This window comes from Triticum urartu, chromosome 2A (assembly GCF_056163025.1).
Source record: "Triticum urartu cultivar PI428250 chromosome 2A, HENAU_Tu73, whole genome shotgun sequence".
Classification (NCBI taxonomy): domain Eukaryota; kingdom Viridiplantae; phylum Streptophyta; class Magnoliopsida; order Poales; family Poaceae; genus Triticum; species Triticum urartu.
In genome coordinates, this window is record NC_141874.1 from 326,543,349 (window position 1) to 326,549,365 (window position 6,017).

The window sequence follows — 6,017 nt, forward strand, 5'->3', positions numbered from 1 at the left end:
TACTTCATGGATTCGATCTTCTTCCTAGCGGGATTTCAGGCAAGATGACCGTCACCTTGGATCTCACTACTATCTTTGTTATGCTAGTTGTCTCGATGCTATCGCTATGTCATGCTACCTACCACTTGTTTTTTCAAGCCTCCCAAATTGCCATGATAGTCTCCAACCTTTTCCACCATCCTAGCAAACAGTTGTTTGGCTATGTTACCGCTTTGCTCAGCCCCTCTTATAGCATTGCTAGTTGCAGGTGCAGTTGCAGTTTGTTCCATGTTGGGACATGGATATCATGGGATATCACAATATCTCTTATTTAATTAATGTGTCCATATACTTGGTAAAGGGTGGAAGGCTCGGCCTTTTGCCTGGTGTTTTGTTCCACTCTTGCTGCCCTAGTATCCGTCATATCGGTGTTATGTTCCTTGATTTTGCGTCCCTAACACGATCAGGGTTTATCGGCCCCTCTTGACAGTTCGCTTTGAATAAAACTCTTCCAACAAGGCTGATAGAGGCTAAGGTGTCCCGATGTTTCGATGAGATGGTGGCTATCGTTTTCTGTGGGAGTCGACCTTGACGATCCGACTACGAACGTGCGAGACGTCGCGCCTTAGCAATCGCTAAACCAACTTCTGAGGGTTATTGACCACGCCGGAGCACGATCAACCTGACCACGAGGGTCTGTTTCCTGCGAGCAAACGAAGAACAAGCAAGAAACTGAGATTGCAATCGGGATATTGCGAATATAAGATGAAAGCTTTATTGATCAAGGTGGGGTTCTGTGACGTCTTGGTCTGGTCGTTGGACACAAACGAAGTACGCGAAGTTGCAGCTATGGCGAACTTTTAATCTAAACAAAACCCAAAGTCTAAACGATGCCCTAAGGGCTGTATATATGGAGGAAGAGGGGGGAATTTCGTGGCCCTTGAGGGTGGGGTCCGAAACCAACCCTAACTCTTGTTTCCCCACACATACGGACTCTAAAAATATCCTATACTTAAGTATTTCAAAATTACATGGGCCTGGCCCATTAATAAGGTGACGCAGCACCTAGAATAGCCTATGGACGAATATTATGAAGTGGCATCTTGTATATTTCGTCCAAGGCTTCATGCACTCCTTATGGCGGCTTCAAAGTCCTGAAATCATCACTTGTAACTCCGTTCATGATCCCCTTGCGCATGCCATCAACTCCATGCGTGTTCTTGCTCCAATGTTCATCCTTCTCCAAGCTAGGCCCTTCATTTGTAAGCAAAACAAATGTATCCAATTTAGGCAGCATCATAATCTCATGAAAATTAGAATCATTACCAAGAAACGAAAGTACCTGGTAATTTAATTGGCGTGCGCGAGCTCTAGTAATTGGTCCAGTATATGTAACAGTAGGGGCTGTGGATGTAACAATGGTATTGATGTCCTCATCATCCTCCCCTTCTTGAAATGAAGTCGTCCTCGACGGAAGCGCATCTTCCTCACCCAAATAAGGCTTCAAATCTGCAATGTTAAAAGTGGGACTAACCCCAAAATCTACAGGTAGCTCAAGTTTATATGCATTATCATTTATTTTCTCTAACACCTTAAAAGGACCATCAGCACGTGGCATTAGCTTTGATTTGCGCAGATTAGGAAATCTATGTTTACGCAAATGTAACCAAACAAGATCTCCAGGCGCAAACACAACATGTTTTCTACCCTTATCTCCAGCAAGTTTATATTTAGCATTCATACGCTCAATGTTTTCCTTAGTTAACTCATGCATTTTTAAAATCAATTCAGAACGTTCTTTAGCATCAAAATTAACCTTCTATGAAGATGGAAGAGGCAACAAATCAATAGGTGCACGAGGTAGGAAACCATACACAATTTCAAAAGGGCACATCTTAGTAGTAGAATGCAATGAGCGATTATAAGCAAATTCAATATGAGGCAAGCATTCTTCCCACATTTTCTTGTTATTCTTCAAAACAGCCCTAAGCATAGTAGACAATGTTCTATTGACTACTTCAGTTTGTCCATCAGTTTGGGGGTGACAAGTAGTACTAAAAAGCAGCTTAGTCCCCAACTTAGCCCATAAACATCTCCAAAAGTGGCTAAGAAATTTAGTATCACGATCTGAAACAATAGTATTTGGCACACCATGTAAGCGAATAATTTCACGAAAGAACAAATCAGCAACATTAACAGCATCATCGCTTTTATGACATGGTATAAAGTGTGCCATTTTCGAGAACCTATCCACGACAACAAATATGCTATCCCTCCCCTTCTTTGTTCGAGGTAAACCTAAAACAAACTCCATAGATATATCCTCCCAAGGAACACTAGGTACTGGCAAAGGCATATATAAACCATGAGGATTGAGTCGTGACTTAGCTCTTTGACATGTAGTGCAGCGAGCAACAAAACGCTCAACATCCCGTCTCATCTTTGGCCAAAAGAAATGTGTAGCAAGTATATCCTCCGTCTTCTTGACGCCAAAGTGTCCCATTAATCCTCCTCCATGCGCCTCCTGCAACAACAAAAGACGAACGGAGCTAGCTGGAATGCATAGCTTGTTAGCACGAAACACAAATCCATCGTTAAGAACGAACTTGTTCCAAGTTTTCCCTTCCTTACAATTCTGCAATACATCTTTAAATTCAGCATCATGAACATATTGATCTTTGATGGTCTCCAAACCAAATATTTTAAAGTCAAGTTGTGAAAGCATAGTATAACGACGAGACAAGGCATCAGCAATAACATTTTCTTTACCCTTATTGTGTTTAATGACATAAGGGAAAGTCTCAATGAATTCAACCCATTTAGCATGTCTACGGTTCAGTTTTGCTTGACTTTTAATGTGTTTCAAAGATTCATGATCAGAATGTATAACAAATTCCTTGGGCCATAAATAATGTTGCCATGTTTCTAAGGTCCGAACAAGAGCATATAATTCTTTATCATAAGTAGAATAGTTCAGACTAGGCCCACTCAATTTTTCAGAAAAGTATGTAACAGGTTTTCCATCTTGTAATAACACACCTCCTAATCCAATTCCACTAGCATCACATTCAAGCTCAAAAGTCTTATTGAAATTAGGAAGTTGGAGTAAAGGAGCATGTGTCAACTTATCTTTCAATACCGTGAAGGCTTCTTCCTGTGCGGTACCCCAAACAAAAGGCACATCCTTCTTTGTAAGCTCGTTGAGAGGTGCAGCAATGGTGCTGAAATCTCTCACAAAACGCCTATAGAAACCAGCGAGGCCAAGGAAACTCCTCACTTGTGTGACCGTTTTGGGCTGCGGCCAACTCTCAATAGCTTCAATCTTGGCTTTATCAACTTCAATTCCCTGTGGAGTAACAACATAGCCAAGAAAAGATACTCGGTCGGTGCAAAAGGTGCACTTTCCAAGGTTTCCAAACAAACGTGCATCACGTAGAGCAATAAAAACAGCACGTAAATGTTCCAAATGTTCCTCCAAAGATTTGCTATAAATCAATATGTCATCAAAGTAAACTACCACAAATCGTCCAATGAAAGCACGTAAAACTTCGTTCATTAACCTCATGAAAGTACTAGGTGCATTAGTTAACCCAAAAGGCATGACTAACCACTCATATAATCCAAGCTTAGTTTTAAATGCTGTTTTCCATTCATCACCCAATTTCATACGAATTTGATGGTATCCACTACGCAAATCAACTTTGGAGAATATTGTAGAGCCACTCAATTCATCAAGCATATCATCTAGCCTAGGAATAGGATGACGATAACGAATAGTAATATTATTAATGCCTCTACAATCAACGCACATACGCGACGTACCATCCTTTTTCGGCACTAAAATGATAGGAACAGCACAAGGACTAAGGGATTCACGTATATAACCTTTGTCGAGCAGTTCTTGTACTTGACGCATAATCTCCTTCGTCTCCTCTGGATTGGTACGGTATGGTGCACGGTTGGGTAGCGAAGCACCGGGAATTAAGTCAATTTGATGCTCAATCCCTCGAATAGGTGGTAATCCCGGTGGCACGTCTTGTGGAAAGACGTCAGCGAACTCCTGCAAAATGTTAGTGACAGCAGGGGGCAAAGAGGAAGGCACGTCCTCGAATGAAAATAATGCCTCTTTGCACACAAAAGCATAGCAAACAGATTTGCTGAAATCTAGCTCATCAATATCAGATTTGGTGGCAAGTAAACATGCACTTTCAATTTAATTTCAGAAACAACAGTAGATGGTTTATTATTAGGCTTCATTTGGTGCTCAAATTCTTTTGCCACAATCTGATTTTCACTCTTATTTGTCTCCTGTTTTGCTTTATTAGCTCTATTAATATCATCTTTCAAAATGGAATCAGGAGTCATAGGAAGCAAAGTAATATTTTTATCGTTATGAACAAGAGTATACTGATTGTTTCTACCATGGTGTACAGAATTTTTATCAAATTGCCATGGTCTACCAAGTAATAAGGAACATGCTTGCATAGGTACCACATCACAATCAACATAATCAGCATATGTAGAGATACGAAAATGCACACGAACAGTACGTGTTACCTTAACCTTGCCGCTGTTGTTGAACCATTGGATGTAGTAAGGATGTGGATGTGGTCTTGTGGTGAGAGATAGCTTCTCCACCATCTCCATGCTAGCCAAGTTATTGCAGCTCCCTCCATCTATGATCACGCGAACAGAACGTTCCTTCACAACTCCCTTTGTATGGAACAAATTATGCCTCTGATTTTGCTCAGCTTGTGTAACCTGCACACTCAAAACACGTTGAGCAACTAAACATTCATACCTGTCAGCATCTTCAGGAGCCATGTATTGCGTCTCATGATCAGAATCGTCTCTACCGTGTTCGTCACGTGTAATAAGAGCCAAAGTCTCCTCATCATAGTCACTAGCGGACTCATACCCACCATCCTCAGTAACAATCATCACACGCTTAGATGGGCATTCTCTCGCATAATGACCTCCACCCTTGCAACGTCGACAAATAATATCATGTGTTTGCCCTGTTGATGCCATGGATGAAGAAGAGCTCTTTGCAGGCCCAGAAGGTGTGCTCTTGGCAGATAGTGGTGATTGTGCCTGCTTTATTGTATCACGGTTGGAGGTGGTAGCCGACGGAGGCGCCGGTGTAGCAGAACGTGTGGAAGTAGATGATGCACGTGGTGTCCATGATGAAGGTCGACCTGCAGAAAAGTTAGTCCGCGCCAATGCCTGTCGATCCTGCACTTCACGTTCAGCTTTACAAGCAAGATGGAATAAACGAGTGATATTAGTATACTCCTTATACTCTAGAATCGTCTGAATCTCTCTATTTAATCCACCCATAAAACGTGCAAGCATAGCTTCATTCTCCTCAACAATTCCACATCTAATCATGCCAGTTTGTAATTCCTGATAATATTCTTCAACAGAATTTTTTCCCTGTCTTAAGCGCTGCAATTTTTGAAGTAATTCACGTTGATAATATGGTGGAACCCAACGAGTACGCATAGCAGTTTTCAAAGCAGCCCAAGTAGCCGGAATAGGATATAATCTACAATGCTCAGACCACCAAACACATGCAAAACTAGTGAAAGCACAAACAGCAGCAGGAACACGTCTCTCCTCGGGATATTGTAAACATGTAAATCGTTGTTCAGTTTCTAACTCCCAAGTAAGATATATATCAGGAACATATCTACCCTCAAATGGTGGAATATTCAATTTTAGTTTAGGGAGATGGTCATGATCTCGTACCTGAGGGTGAGCCCTACCATTGCCATTATTTGCATGTGGACGACCTGGTGGTTGCTGTGCTGTTGGTGGCACGTAGTTCTGATTTTGATCAACCTCATCCTCATAATCTCCCACATAAGCATCCTCCTCCACATCAGCAGTAGGAGCCACAGAAGTATCAACAGCAGCACCAGCAGTTTGGCCCGACTGAAGAGGGACACGGCTCGCTCGGTGGAGGGCTGTTTCCCGACGTGGAGGTAGTCGGTGTTGTTGCTGTTGTTGCAAAGGTGCGGCAGGAGCAGCCGGTG